Genomic DNA, 14,035 nt, shown 5'->3' with positions numbered 1-14,035 from the left:
TAGGTATAACTATATTTTCAAATTATACCAAACAACTAATTAATTGTGCTGATCCAATAAGACTGCAGCACTTGACAATCACTAGTTGAGTCCTTTGAGTTGTATGAAAATCAATAATTCAATAAGTCAATTCTGACATCTATATTTGTTTTAAACAATGTAAATATTTGTCAACCTAGTTTGTGTCACTTGATATCAAGTGGGTGTCGGGGGTGGAAAAGCACCTAACAGCAAACAGGGTTCCTTGAGATTAAACTTTATTGCCCATGAAGAGGCAAACAAAGAAAAACATTTGACTTTACAAAATAATTAGGTACAATTAAAAAATAAAATTGCATTCTTTTTCATCCATGAATTAAAAAAAAACTGATTTCTCAAAATGTTTCTGTAGAGACCATTTACTTATTATGTAAATCTGTTTAATCTGATTATGAATTAAAGATTAAGCATTGTTTCCAGTGAATATTAATGCGTTGAAATGGTATACCTGAATAACTTTTAACCTGAATTAACTGCTTCACATTTTCAACAGCAATGTGTCTCTATTTTCATATTCGGAATCAAAATTTCACTGCTGAGATCTTGGGAAAAGCAACAGATTATAGATCAAGTCAAACCAACATTCAGCCTTTTCATCAGGGCTTCACATAGCACCGTTTTTTAAAATAAAATTTCAGTTAGTTTTACAATAACATCTAATGAACAAACTGGATATTGGTTTGACTTGATCTAGAATCTTAGTTTTTATGAATGTCGGAAAGCTAATTTTGCTGGTTGAATTTGGGACCTTGAAAATTCAGCAACTGAATTCAAACTCTTTAAATTTGACAATTATAATTTATTAAATGTATTTTTTAAATATAAAATTTTGATTTTGAATATGAAAATTCACCAACATGAATCTTTAACTTAAGAGTGAAAAAAAATTCAGATACACTATTTCTATGCAATATACGATGCTAACAATTCAGTGTAATTTAAAATTCTAAATCAGATGAAACAGATTTTACCTATAATCTAAAGTATTCATACATGTCCTTGAAATTCAAATAAAGCAACAATTTCAAGCACTGTTAGCACAGAAATATATTACCAAGGAACAGAAGGCTTCACATTTTGGCAACAATTGGGAGCATTGAAATAAAGAATTTAAAACCACATTATGAACTGAACGGCTCCCCACCTGCTTCCCCAACATGACCTCTGGGATATTTTCAAAGTTGAAGGCCCCTAACTGTCACCCTAAGAAATATTAACGTGCAAGTAGGGTTTTCAGCACCTGGACTTTCTTAGACAACCTCTGTCCATCAAGCCCCATGATGAGTTTCTGCAGAGCTTCAAAAGTGTATTTCCACTCGGGGGGGGGGGGGTAGCTGAGATTGAGGGCATAAACTAAAGCAAACAGCATTGCAACTGCTAATGGTACATTACCCAACTCATTAAGGACATCGACCCCCTCCAAAATGATACCCACATCCTCTGGACCATCTTCAGGCTCTGCACCTTCTCTGCGAATCACTATTATTCCAAAGACAGTCTACACTTCAACTTCAACAGCATTGTCAACATCAGAGTCCTGAAAAAATAAAAACAAATTTCATATTAATTGTTTTTTCCTTTAAGGGACAAACGGCTAATGCAAAACAGCTATTTAATAATCTGTGACATATAACTGCATTTTCTTTTATAGGATGTAAATACACTCCACAAAAATTATGATAACCAGTCAGTATCTAGTTTTACCACTATTTGCCTCACGCATTGCAACAAATCTCCTTCGCATACAGTTGATCAGGTTGTCAATTGTGGCCTGTGGAATGTTGGTCCACTCCTCTTCAAGGGCTGTGCGAAGTTGCTGGATGTTGGCATGAACTGGTACACGCTCTCGTATACGCTGGTGACGCGTCCAGTGAGCATGCCGGCCATCCAAGAACAGGGACGTTTTCAGCTTCCAAGAATTGTGTACAGATCCTTGCAACATGGGGCCGTGCATTATCCTGCTGTAACATAAGGGGATTTTCTTGGATGTATGGCCTCAGGATCTCGTCACGGTATGTTTGTGCAATCAAAATTCCATCTGTGCACCTGTGTTCTTCGTCCATAACAGATACCTGTCCTTACCATAACCCCACCGCCACCATGGGCCACTCAATCCACAACATTGACATCAGAAAACTGCTCACCCACACGATGCCATACATGCTGTCTGCCATCTGCCCTGTAAAGTGGGATTCCTCTGTGAAGAGAATACCTCTCCAACATGCCAGACGCCAGCGAATGTCAGCATTTGCCACTCAAGTTGGTTATGACAACGAACTGGAGTCAGCTGGAGACCCCGATGAGGACCACGAGCATGCAGATGAGCTTCCCTGAGATTGTTTCTGACAGTTTGAGCAGAAATCCTTTGGTTATGTAAACCGATTGTTTCAGCAGCTGTTCCAGTGGCTGGTCTCAGATGATCTTGGAGGTGAACATGCTGGATGTGGTGGTCCTGGGCTGGTGTGGTTACACGTGGTCTGCGGTGGTGAGGCTGGTTGGAAGTGCTGCCAAATTCTCCACATGGGGTAGAGAAATGAACATTCAATGCATGAGCTACAGCTCTGGTTGACATTCCGGCTGTCAGCATGCCAATTGAACGCTCCCTCAGATCTTGCAACTTCTGTGGTATTGTGCTTTGTGACAAAACTACACCTTTCAGAGAGGCCCTTTATTGTGGGCAGTCTAAGGCACACCTGTGCACTAATCATGGTGTCTAATCAACATCTCAGCAAAGAGGAGGGCTCACTATCACAGATAAACTGGCTTGTGAACAATATTTGCGAAAATGGGGACATTATGTGTGGAAAAGTTTTAGATCTTTGAGTTTTAGTTCATCAATGGGAGCAAAACCAAAAGTGTTACGATTATATTTTTGTTGAGTGTATAAGAACTAGAGCGTAAAAGCTAAATTACATACCATGCGTTCTTTCACTACTTTCTCAGGGTCTTCATTCAGGTACAATGACAACGCCTTAAGGATGCACTCTCTTTTCACATCAATGTTGTCAGTGTGCGGGCCACACAAAGGAAACACAAACATGAGGAAAACTTGTTTAACCAACTGGGAGACTAAAAGTCACACACTTAATGCTACATTAAACAAAAGAAACATTATTTTCTTTCATTTTATTTATTTTATTTTTTCCCAGTGTCCTGTCTAGCAATGTGGCAATAAAAATTGATATCTTAATGCCAAATAGAGCTCGACAGATTTTACTTTCACAAGCGGAGCAAACAGCTTTCGCCATAATGCTCCGCTTGATTTGTGCGTGTAAATAGCTTTATTGTGATTCCTGCAGGGAGAATTTCAAATTATATGGACACTACAATGGGAAAGTAGGAGAGTAAAAGAAAAACAAGAAGAGAAAAAAAAGAGAAAGAAGAGGTGAAAGAAAGAAGAGATAAAAGGAAGAGAATGATAAAACTTCCTCTGTCTGCTCCATCACCTGGAAAGAGACACAAAAAGAACAGCACAACCAACAGACATAAAGCAACAGATACAATCGTGTAACACCTTGATACCATTGCTAAATAATATGTATTATTTAAGCTGACATGTGTAATGTGATACCTAAAAAAAAAAGAAAGTAAATAAATTATAGCCTTTCTGTATATAAGTGAACATTTAATACCTGGGACCCAGCACCTGTGGGAGATTGTGAGAGTGCACTAGTTTAGGTGAAAATTATCCAGAAGGAAATGGCTTGATAGTGATTGTGGAGGACCCACCTTCCCCGAGCACAGAGGCAGGGGTCAGGGGACCCATAACCCCGGACTCCCAAAGGGGCCCCCAAAGCAGTGCGCCCGAGAGGGGCCTTCACAGGAAATCTACAACCCCCCCCTGAGGAAAGAGGAGAGACGACCCCGAGGAAATCCCCCAGCCACAGCAATGCCGACGCCCTCAAGAGCCGCGGGGACGAGCCCGTGGGCTCCGCCGGCAGCCGGCCGCGCTGAAGTGGTCCCGGCCATGGGCCCTGGGGACCAGAGGCCCCAGGGGCGCCCGCCCCCGCGGCAGGGGCCCCGGCCGCCCCCCGGGGGGCCAGGCCCCGCGAAGCCACCGCCGGGAATGGGCCGGCGCCCACCCGGGAACCCGCCCCAAACCCGAGGACCGTCAACGCGCCAGAGGGTCAAGGCGCCCGCCAACGCAGCGGAGGAGGGCAGGACGTGGGGGGATGGGCTCCGCACCTAGCGGAGACTTGAGATGATCTTGGGAGAGGGAGCGGACCGAACCCAAACCTGGAAAAAAAAAAAAAAAAACACTCATTCACACATCCCTCCCTTGTGCCCCACTCGCCACACACAGACACCAAATAAATAAATAAATAAATAAATAAATAAAATAAAAAATAAATTAAAAAAAAGGAGGCTTTACACACATTCCCACATAGCATTCACATCCAAAAATCCCAAGTGGGGGGGGGTCACCACAATTCAACAATACGACTGCCTGTGCCCGACCCCTGGCCCTGCCCCCGGACCAGGCGCCCCCCGGACCAGGCCCCCCAAAGAGGGGGGGCCGACACGACCCGTACGGGCCATCCGACCAGAGCCCCCCATCACCCACTATATACCTAATAAACCCCCTCCCACCCCGACCTTACCCTAGCCACCCCTGCCCCCCATCCCTTCCTGGGAGAGCAGAGGTGTCAGCCCCAGATCCGGTAAGCCGCTGGCCAGCCGCAACAGCCCCCCGCCAAGACCCCGTACCCAGTGGCCCGCACCTCCTCCAGGCCCCAGACTCTGTGCCGCGATCGGAGATCGGGGGTGTGCAAAAGACCCCCGATCCTCCCTACGCCCGCTCAGATGTTGTGTTGTTGCATGTTGTTCTCAGGTGTGTTTAAAACTGGGAGCACCGAAGGGGGTGCACGGCACAGCCCACCCCCCCTCAGGAAGGGAGCTGGTGCCAGCGCCCCCCTCCAAGCAACTACCCAGAAGAACCCTCAATGTCTAAATGCGAGAGGGGGTGAAGGGAGCCGCCCGGGGCGAGGCTCACACAACATAAGCCCCCCCCCCCCCCCCCAGACGTCTTCCCCCCACCCCCCCACCCCATATCGTGGCCTACATGGATGTGCGTTGTGAAAATGTTTGGAGTGAAAGTGTCTAAAATGCATGATAAAATTGGGGAGAGGGACGTCACCAAAAGGTGGCAACCTCCAGTAACGCCCTCTCCCCAAGGACCTACATGTGTGGCGGCGTGATGGAGCAGGCAGAGGGAGGAGTCCGGGGATGGGGAGCAAAGGACTGGGGAGCCAACCCAGGGAGCCAGCTCCCCTACTGACTCCAATAGGCACCCCCGCTCCCCGAAAGCCCCACCCGGAGAAAGGGGCCCCTCCAGCGGCACCACCATAGCCCGGGGGCCGGGGAGAGGCCGCAGGGCCCGCCAGCCAACCACCCACCAGGACCAACACCTCTACCTCCCCCAGCCCACCCCCCATGCCTACTGTATTTAACCCCCCCCCCCCCAAAAAAAATGTATTAATAATAATAATAATAATAAATAATTAAATAAATAAATTAATAAGATGGGGGACCCTGGCCAGCCAGCCCGCACGAGCCATCCCAAACCCCACGCCCCAGGTGAGACCCGCACCGGGAGACTACACGGACCAGGACCGGGACAGGGGGCCGGACACAAGCCCACCAGAACGTCCACCAAACCCCCCCCCCCCCACCACCCGTAGATTTAAACCCTCCCCAACACTAACATTCAAACATCTCACCATACATTCGACACTAGACATCCAGGCTGGGTAAGTCACTACTCCCCCTCCCTCCCCTCCCCCCACTAGCAGAATGCCAACCCAAAGAAGGGGAAGAGCATCTGCCCTGAGATGTTAACGACCATGCCCCCCTACCAGCTCAACAGGCCCTGAGGACCCCCAGCGCACCAGAGGCCCCGTGCAGGGGCGGACACCTGGGCGCACGCCGGCCCAGACCCCAAGCGGCACACCCCCCGGAACCGGAACCCCCGAGGCCCCGCCGGGGCCCCCGCCCGAGGGCGGCGCGCCCCAGGGACCCCAGGCCCCCAGACCCACCCAGGACCCACCCAGCGACAGCACAGCTACCAGGTCGGTAACCCACGTCCGTCCCCACGTAGCTCCCCAAGAGCGCCACAAGCGGTGCTGTGGGCCACCCGTAGGCCTCCCAAGCTCCTCCCATATGGGGGCAACAGACCCTGGAGTCAGACCCACCAAGTGCCCCACTCCAAGTGCCCCCAGAGTCCCAGGAACCCCTCCACCCAGCCACTGCGCCCTGCAGGAAGCAACCCACCGCCCCCCATTCCACTAAGTGATAGTGCTAATCAAAGGAGCCCAAAGAGATCGAACAGATGTGGATGCAGATGCTGTCTCAAGATTAATATGATCCGACAAAAGATCTCTATATTGATTGATACTGAGATTCTCCTTACTTTTCAAATTCACGAGGATAGTTTTCTTTGCGATACATAGTGCAGTGAAAACCATGTAAACTATTTTATTCCCCAGAGGGCTTTCCTCAAAATTACCAAGCAAGCAAACTGATGGGGAAGGTGTAATTTTACAGCTCAAGCACTTTGATAAGTCCTTACATATCTGTGTCCAGAACCTCTGGACTGGTGTGCATAACCATAACGCATGAATATAATTATCAGGATGATTGCCTATGCAGTGTGGACAGATATTAGATTGTGCCAGACCCATCTTGAATAATCTTTGTCCTGTGTAGTGTACTCTGTGAAGGATTTTGTATTGTATTAGTTGTAAGTTGGTGTTACTAGTCAATTTGAAAGTTCTTAGACATATCTGAGCCCAGAAGTCTTGTTCAAAGTTGACTGATAGATCCTCTTCCCATTTCGTAATAGGAAGAGATATTGAATCATCTATTTTAGTCAGTGTCCTGTATGATTTAGACAGTAGTTTGGGGGGGGTTAAATCTAGGAACTCTAATATATTACTTGGAATTTGTAAACCACCTTTAATATGCTTAAATTTTTTTCTAATTATAGATTTAAGTTGTTCATATTCCAAAAATTTATTTTTACTAATGCCATATTGCATATTTAGTTTGGAAAAATTGATGAACTCGGTTCCATCAAGTAAATGTTCCAGATATTCAATACCTTTATTCTTCCAGTATGTAAAGTTTATCATATTATTATTTTGTAGGATGTCAGGGTTGTTCCAGATGGGTGTACGACTGCATGGGATAAGTGACGACTTTGTCATTTTAAGAAACTCCCACCATGCTGTCAGAGTAGAGCTGATATTGATATTTTTAAAGCATGTATGCCGTTTTATATTTGAGCTAATAAACGGCAAATCTGAAATCATGATATTATTGCATATTTTCTGTTCTATATCTATCCAGGGCTCGTCTAACGGATTTTGCTTTATCCATTTAGTGATATATTGTAGTCTATTTGCCAAGTAGTACTTATGGAAGTTAGGCAAATCTAGTCCCCCTCTGTCTTTAGTTTTCTGTAGCGTCTTTAAGCTGATACGGGGCGGTTTATCTTTCCAAAGAAATTTAGAGATTGAAGAGTCTAGAGATTTAAACCAGTCAGATGATGGTTTATTGGGGATCATTGAAAATAAGTAATTAATTCTAGGTAAGACCATCATTTTAATCGAAGCTACTCTACCCATGAGTGAAATTGGAAACGATTTCCATCTATCCAGGTCATCTTCTATCTTTTTTAAAAGTGGGATGTGATTAGATTTTACTAAATCTGCAAGTTTAGACGACACAGTGATACCCAAATATGTGATGTTTCCTGAGTGCAAATGTGAATCTAGGGGGTTTTGGAAAGAGCAATTAATTGGCAGTACCGTAGATTTAGACCAGTTTATAGAGTAATCAGAAACCTTTGAGAAGGATTCTAGTAATCTAATTACTTGAGAAAGGGAAGAGTTTGAGTGCTGAAGATAGAGTAATACATCATCAGCATAAAGACTAATCTTATGCTCTATATTCATGCATTTTATACATTATTTTCTTTCAAATGTAAACCCATTTTATCTTTAACTGTTGGAAAAGCAAAAATGCAATGAAAGAAGTGACTTGTTACTCTATCATGGGAGGTTATTTGAGTTAACTTTGTCAAAAGCTGGAATCACAATCAAATAATTTTTCGTTCAGTGGAAATGTCCTCTTTCCAAAATGTCTTACTTCTATCTTCTCCCCATCACATTTCCTCCTGAAATGTCAACATCACAGTGACGCATTTGGTAGTTTGTCCCATTAGTTTTTACCTGGGTCAGGGGCATCAGGATGCTCCTGATCTCCCCTCCTTGTGCACCACCCTTCTTGCCAAAGACCTTGAGCAGTTTTGATGATTGAGCATCCAGCTCGGAGAAGAACTTTGGCAGCAAACCGATTGTTGTTATCCTCTTGAACTCAGCACATAACTTGGCATAAGAAATTGTAAAGAGAAATTTAACCATCAATGTACTAAGACAACCAATTAGTTTAACAATTGCAATTTTCCAAATCTTTGAAAAATCGTTTGGAAACATTTTTTGAGTGCTACCTACACAGTTAGCTATTTTTCTCATTCAACAGAAGCACAAGCCTTACGTTATAACTTGAGAAGGTGGCTAATCAGGCTTGAAACAACATATGATACAACACCAATTAGTACAAGGGGGAAATAAAAGAAAAAAATATTTCCAAACTATTTTTGAATTTAAAATATGTACATACTATCATTGTTTATTAATTTACCTCACGTACACTGAAGAGAGCTGGCCATCTGGTTTTAAAAACTGTAATCATGGGTGCATCTCGAATAACTTCTTGCCTTCTATGAGAAAAGGTCTTAGCCATCATTGCTGCGACTGTGTCCTTATTGTTCCTTTTCTTTGCTTCTGAAATGAGGACCTCTCTTAGCTTTTCAAGTATCTCTGCAGATTCCCCTGATGGGTAGGAAGGACAGTAATTCACCTCAGCTTTCCTGGGCTTCTTCACACCGTAAGCAGGACTGCTTTTCTCTGCAGGTTTATTTGTTAAGGAATTTAGTTTGACCTCTGGGCATCCAAGCCGCTTGAGCTTCCTTCTGTAGTTGGCAAGTTTATATTTCAAACTAACTTTCCAGCCAGCATATCCAGTGGTAGAGCCTGGTTCTCTCAAACAAGGATGAGATGTTACAAGGGCTTCTGCTGCTTCTTCGAATTCACTATCAGTGGGGTACACTTTGTACTGCACGATTGCTTCAGCCAAACTGTCAAGAATCGCAGCTTTAAGTCTGATGTCAGGGTCGAGAAAAGTTCCAGTTGCTTTGAATGCGGCATTGGCTTTTTCCAGCTGCAGCTCACAGTCATACGGGAATCGGGGAATGACAAAAACAATAGGCCATCCAGACGATCTTGAGGCTGCAGAATCAGGTGATGACAAATTGTCTGTGTCAACTGAGCCAGTTGAAAGTGATGAGTCATCACCACCGTGAGAAGTAGAAAAAAACGAGTAAGGGGGGGTTGGAGTGTCAAGCTGGCTGGAATCAAAATTTAGCTTTATGGTACTTTTGTCCTCGATCTCTGATATAGAAGTCAAGTTTGTAAGTTCATTGCCGAAATCAGCATCCATGAACTGAAGCCTGAAGTCAGACTGTACTCCACACTGCTTCTTAATGTGCTCAACAAGTTCAGGGACAGTCGCTGGAAGTCCATTCTGTAAAATCAGTCTTTGGGAATTGTTTTCCCCAAGTACAACTCTGAGCATCACTGAAGCAGGCATTTCCAACCACTCTGAAAGTCAGAAGAAAAAATTAAATCACAAACAGGAAAAAAAAATAATGCATCACTTATATAATATGAGAAACAAGTATCATGGAAATAAAAAAAAATCATTTCAATTACTTTGTTATGATGCAATTAAAACATATTTTTAAACAATAAGCTGCAAATATTGTATATTCATCAGTCAACAAACAGCTAAAATATGAAATGGGACTTACAAAAACAAACAAAAAAACACATTTTACATGACAACTGCCCCCTGTTAAAACATGGTAAAAAGAAACAATATATGATCCAATTTTAACTAAGATGAAAGAAAAATTGAAAACAGAGATGCAAATAGAAAAGCAGATTGCCGTCTTTAATGTCAAACCTAAATAATTTTTGTTACTTCCGTTTTTGAATACACTTATTTTTCTTTAAAATAAGTCACTTGAATTATAAAGTGTGTAAAAGAATTTGGATGGTAGTGCAGACACAAATTATGTTTATTGATATGTAATTTTTAATGTCAGCACACCTTAAATACTGATGTGTCTTTTGAGTGTCACCATTCTCAGAGATCCAACAAAGTAGTCTGCCAGAGGGTAGTCATCTGCCAGATTTCTAAACTCAATGAGATCTGTCTTTTTGGTTGGACATGGCATGAGCTCAAAGGCTCTGTGGTGTTCACTATACAACGCATAAAGTCTCTTAACCACAAAAACCAGTCTCTCTTGTATAACAAAAATGTGATCTATCTGTCCAAACTCAGGCAGCCAACTGGTAGACCCATGGGCTACAATCATGCCCTTTTTGAAACGTATACCGTTGGTTGTCACACATGTAGTCATGTGTACCTCATTTGTTCAATGTTCTCCATTATTTCTTTTTTTAGAAGATCGACAGGAACAGTTGAGACACTTGTGATCTCAAAAGCAGGTTTTATAAAACTTGATGCTTTCATGTGATATCATCAGTTGGTGCTTGACAGCCAGTGTGAGGGGCACATTTTTGAAGCAGTTTGAATGTCGAATGACCTGCTTAAAAAAGCTATGCTTGGCCTCAAATCGCATGGTCCAGAGATTAACTAGAGGACCAAACTTCCTGATGAGTACAGGATAGTGTTCCAAGTAATGATGCTTGGGTAGAAGCTGCATATCAGGAAAGAGTTCTTGGTATCTTTTGCGATGCTCTGAAATTTTGCACTCAAGGTAAGCAATGGATTCCTCAGTATGTGTTGGCGCTACCAAAAGCTGCACAATATCTTTTAAATCCATTAGAATTTGCCAAGCCTCATCACCTTCTGGCACCAGATACCCAATGATGAATGGAAGAAATCTTAGCAGGGCCCAGTTCTCATGTGCATTCCCCCCAATTGTTTTAGAAAACGTGGGTGGAATTGCATGGGGCTTGTTTGTCTTATCTGACCACTTGTACGGAAATCCAAGGATCGACTTATTAAGATGCTCAAGACTAAAATATTTCTTGGCTATTAACAATGACAAGCACTGTGCAAGCTCCACAGGCACAACACCCTCCAACACATCATGCATGATATCAGGGGGATAACTTGAGAGAACGTCAAAGTGAGCAAGGTTTTAATGAATACACACTGCCTTTTGACCCCAAAACAGCTTGAACCATCCTTCTGGGCAGAGTTCAAGTGTGTTTCATGTAGCTCTTTGGTTCTCAGAATGAATGAACCTGATTTCACATCTTTTGTTTGAATCTCTTTCCGTGTTGCAGTGCAGAATCGGCATATGTGCTGTGGTGGATGATTCTCCCTGTACTGTACTCCCTGTACTGAAGCTTTCATTAAAACCTGCAGTACTGTGAGCACCGAGGTTATCAGCAAGAACAACTTGAACAGTGCCTTTAACACACCTACCACGCAAAGGAACAAAAATTCCATCTTGTTCAAGGGTTTTTAAATCCTGCAGTAGTAATTGCAAGACTTGGTCATAACCATACTTCTTCACATCATCAGATTTGCTCAAGACTGCTAAGTAAATTGAGGAAAGTTCTGAATGGGATCCTGGAGGCAAATTACTTAGAGTCCAGTAGATTGCACAGCGCTTGTGTTTTCTTCGAGAAGTACCCAAAGGATTGCATACTTCAAAGTCATCTATGTATAACGTTATCAAAATCCTAATATCATCCACTGAAAGGAAACAGTTTCTCTTAAAGAGAGACCCATCCTGAAATGACTTATAAGTATGCCATCCTCCAGTTATCCCATTACTCTGATAGGCTCTGTGGTTCTCAATGATCTTTTCCATAACATCCTTCCTATTTAAAAGTTGTTGCAAACTCTTAAGTATAGGCACATACTGGCAACTTTTATTTTCCTTTTCATTAAGCAAGTACTCAACAGGCTCGGTGACATTAAAGTTCTCTCTGTAAAACTTGTTGCGGAGGTATGATGTGCTCAAACAGCCACCCTCACCTATAGCTTTAAGCAAGGGGTGAGAGACTGAGAGGGCTGTGTCTACTTCAGTTGTCATTGACCTATCAAATGTGGAACTATGTTTCCTGAGTACATCTTCAATAATGTTTACAGAGAAGGGCATTGTGCCTGTACTAAACAAATAGTGCAGTTCCTCAAGAAACTCATCCATTTTTGTAGCTGGCTCATGAGCAAAATGTTCAAGTCTAAATAAAGCTGCAGCTAAATTTTGCCGAATTGTGTCAGACATAGTCTTACTTAAATCTACATCTTCACTTGAAAAAGATCTGTTTATGTCCATTGCAGAGTCATCTGAGTTAAGTGCATCTTTTTCTACATTGTCAGACAACTCTTGAGAAACCCCAGCTGTAGTCACTATGCCTGGTTTGAAATCATTTAGCACATGGGGGTTGTGTTTCCTGTTTTTGTGCGAGTGATATTTTCCGTAGATATTTGTTTTGTGATCACAATCCCTGAAAACACAGGCAACAGTTTCATGGCTTTTGAAATGAATGCCTAAATGTGAGAAAAAATCTCTCTCAGAAGACAGAGTACTACAGGTGCACAAAGGACAACTAAATGTTGTCAATTCCAGAAGCTTATGAGAATCTGGTTTGGGATGAACTCTAGATAAGTGGATGTGCAAAGCATTCAGTGTCTTGAAATTACATAGACAATTTGAATACAGGCATGAGTACCGTTGCCTATTGCGGTGCATTAGTCTGATATGTTTGAGAAGCTCATATCTACTCTGAAAACACAAACTGCACTCCTTGCACCTCCACATAACTCAAGTGTAAAGCCTAGCCAACCCTATCTGGATGTATCACAGTTGTTTGCAAACTTCAACTTTTCATGTCATCCTTACATATTTGTATGCTATGGCCTGTCACTGGCAGATGATCCCCTTTTCTGGGACACTTATGTGAAGGGATGGCAGTTGAGATCAATGGTTCCACACACCTCGTCTTGGATGTGATGTGATAATCAGAGAGAGAGAGCAATCAATGAGGGTGAAGAAAATGTATATTCCTAGAAAGAGAAAATCAAAATGTAAAATAATAGCAAATTTTACCTCATGTCATGAAGTAAGAATCAGCAGATACCACCACCCACTGAGCTATATAATACACTAGAGTGCTGATTTTGCCGAAAAACTGAAGTCACTGGCCACCATCTTGCTACACCCTACTCTCACAGAATCCCATAGGATTTGGTTGCAACAACAAGCAGTTTTCTGGCTGTGTGAAAACGTTTCACAGGTAATTCTACAGTCAGTGGATGTACTAACACTATCAACTACTAGGAAATTAGGTGCTGAAATATTTTACATGTTATTCATATTAAATATACATATATGTATATATAAATATTTGTACATGTATATATGTATATATATATATATATATATATATATATGTGTATACATATATGTAAATATATGTTTTATATATTGTTATTTATATATTTATAAATGTTATAAATGTACATTTAAATTAATAAAATGCAAAATATTTCAGCACATGACTTTCTCAGTACTTGATAGTTTTAGAACATAACATAAAAGTATATGGCATTTGACATTTTAAAAGCTTTAAGCCCCCCCTGAACATGAGAAAATCCTCGTTATTCAATGCTGTAGCGCACATATTCCCTAGTTACTGGAGGAAAATAGGGAGTACCAATATGGCGGCTTCAAAGCGACTCGTTCTAACAGCGGGCGATTAGCACTCCAGTGTATTATATAGCTCAGTGCCACCACCCCGCTCAAATGTGGGTAACGCAGATTTTTGTATCCGCGCGCGCGCATGGATACACACACAAAATCTGCCTTACCCTGATTCAATTTGTTACA

Source organism: Fundulus heteroclitus, chromosome 3 (assembly GCF_011125445.2).
Source record: "Fundulus heteroclitus isolate FHET01 chromosome 3, MU-UCD_Fhet_4.1, whole genome shotgun sequence".
Lineage (NCBI taxonomy): Eukaryota > Metazoa > Chordata > Actinopteri > Cyprinodontiformes > Fundulidae > Fundulus > Fundulus heteroclitus.
This window is presented reverse-complemented; position numbering follows the sequence as displayed.